At 34.9% G+C, this 2,743-nt stretch overlaps 1 non-coding gene across 1 annotated transcript; it reads right to left on the reverse strand.

Moving 5' to 3' along the window:
* Positions 1–2,298: 2,298 nt before the first annotated feature.
* On the reverse strand, positions 2,299–2,462 carry LOC119878227. The gene has a single exon (XR_005386711.1). It is a non-coding gene; the product is annotated as a U1 spliceosomal RNA (small nuclear RNA).
* Between the last annotated feature and the right edge of the window lie 281 nt (positions 2,463–2,743).

Genomic DNA, 2,743 nt, shown 5'->3' on the forward strand with positions numbered 1-2,743 from the left:
GTATTCTTTTCAATTTACGATTCGCCATCTTTCGATTCTATTGGATTTGATTCAATCTATCGACTTTATTCGATTCGATTCTTTTCCTATTCAACTGCGATTCTTTTCGATTCGATTCGATTCGACAGTTTTCGTTTCGATTCGATTCTTTTCGATTCGATTTGATTCTTTTCATTTCGATTAGATTCTCTTCGATTCGATTCTTTTCGTTTCGATTAGATTCTTTTCGATTCGATTCGATTCAATTCTTTTCACTTCGACTCGATTCTACTCGGTTCATCTCGAATCGATTCGATTCTTTTTGATTTGATCTATTCGATTCTTTTCGATTCAGTTCGATTCAATTCGATTCTTTTCTATTTGATTCGATTCTTTTCCACTCGATGTGATTTGATTCGTTTTGATTTTTTTCGATTTGTTTCAATTCGAATCTATTCGATTCTTTTCGTTTCAATTCGATTCGATTCTTTTTGATTCAATTCCATTCGATTCGAATAGATTCGATTCTTTTCGATTCGATACGATTCGATTCTTTTCGATGCGAATCAATTCGATTCGATTCTTTTTGATTCGATTCGATTCGATTCTTTTAGATTTGATTCGATACGATTCTTTCTATTCGATTCTTTTCGATTCGATTCGATTCTTTTCGATTCGATTCGATTCGATTCTTTTCAATTTGATTCGTTTCGATTTGAATCTTTTTGTTTTGATTTGATTTTCTACAATTCGATTCTTTGGATTCGATTCTTTTTGATTTGATTAGATTCGATTCATTTCAATTCAAATCAATTCAATATGATTCGATTCGTTGCAATCTGATTCGATTTTTTCGAATCGATTTGATTCGATTCGATTAGTTTCGATTCGATTATCGATTCAATTCAATTCCAATTATTCTCAATTCGATTCGATTATTTTTATTCAATTCTATTATTTTCGATTCGATGCGATTCGATTCGATTCTTTTCGATTCAATCAATTCGATTTGATTCTTTTCAATTCGATTCGATTCTTTTCGATTTGATTGCATTCGATTCAATTGTTTTCGATTTATTTGATTCTTTCGATTCGATTCGATTCTTTTCATTACGATTCAATTCAATTCGATTCTTTTCGATTCGATTTGATTCTTTTCGGTTCGATTCGATTCTTTTCGATTCGATTCGATTCGACACTTTTCGTTTCGATTCGATTCTTTTCGATTCGATTGATTCTTTTCGTTTCGATTAGATTCTCTTTGATTCGATTCTTTTCGATTCCATTTGATTTGATTCTTCTCCATTCGATTCGATTCAATTCTTTTCGAATCGATTCGATAAGATTCTTTTCATTCGATTCAATTCTGTTCGATTCTATTCTATTTGATTCGGTTCAATTCGATTATTTTCAATTCGATTCTATTCGATTCTTTTCATTTTGATTCGATTCTTTTCGATTCAATTCTTTTCGACTTGGCTTGATTCGATCATTTGGATTCGATTTGTTACATCACGATTCAATTCTTTTCGATTCTGTTCGATTCGATTCTTTCGATTCAGTTCGTTTCGATTCTTTTTGATTCGATTCGATTCTTTTCCATTCGATGATTCGATTAGTTTCGATGTTTTCGAATCGTTTCAATTCGATTCAAATTCTTTTCTATTCGATTTGATTCTTTGCTATCTATTCGATTCTTTTCGATTCGATTCGATTCGATTCGTTTCGATTCCATCTTTTTGATTCGACACGATTCGATTCGAATCTTTTCGATTCGATTCAACTCAACTCAGTTCTTTTCGATTCGATTTTTTCGATTCGATTCTTTTCAATTCGATTCAAATCGATTCATTCCAATTCAATTCTTTCCGATTCGATTCGATTCTTTTCGATTCGATTCGATTCTTTTAATTCGATTCGAGTCTTTTCAATTCGATTCAATTCGATTCTTTTCAATTCAATTCTTTTCGATTCGATTCTTTTCGATTCGATTCGATTTGATTCTTTTCGAATTGATTCATTTCGATTCGATCTTTTTTTTTTTTTTTTTTAAAGGATATTATTTTCTTTATTGCTGAGAGAGCCGGTCACCGCTCAAGCACCGAGGCGTCCCAAGTAAGGAAACTCCTCGCCCACATACAGATACAGACCGAAAGTGAGCACCGACGTGAGCGGTCATAAGGACGACACGGGGACGGATGACACGCGAAAAGCCCCGAAGGCCAAGCCGTAACCACAAGAAAGTCAAAGAATAGCTCACGAGGCCCTCCGAGGCGCACGCAGCAGAAACGAGGTCTGATCTTAGCCACCAGAATCCACCAGGGGAAAGCGCGAACGCAGTCCCCCCTACCACAAATTATGCAGTCGAGTTTCCCACATTTGGGGAAATCGCAGGGGTCAGCACATCCGGAGTGCAAATGGATAAGCCTCGCCCTGGGAAAACCACCTTCGTGATCATGGTATCTCCCCTGCCAGGTAAGTATCGATCTTTTTGATTTGATACGATTCTTGTCGATTCCATTAAATTTGATTCGATTCCTTTCAATTCAATTAGATTGTTTTCGAGTCGATTCCAATCAATTCGATTCTTTTCTATTCGATTCGATTCTTTTCATTTGATTTGATTCTTTTCGATACGATTCGATTCGATTCCATTTGATTTTTTTCGATTTGATTCGATACGATTCTTTTCATTTCGATTCAAATCGATTCTTTTCGATTCTATTCGTTTCGATTGGATTCGATTCCTTTTCTTTAGATTCGG

This window comes from Canis lupus, unplaced genomic scaffold, assembly GCF_011100685.1.
Source record: "Canis lupus familiaris isolate Mischka breed German Shepherd unplaced genomic scaffold, alternate assembly UU_Cfam_GSD_1.0 chrUn_S1277H1454, whole genome shotgun sequence".
Taxonomy (NCBI): Eukaryota; Metazoa; Chordata; class Mammalia; order Carnivora; family Canidae; genus Canis; species Canis lupus.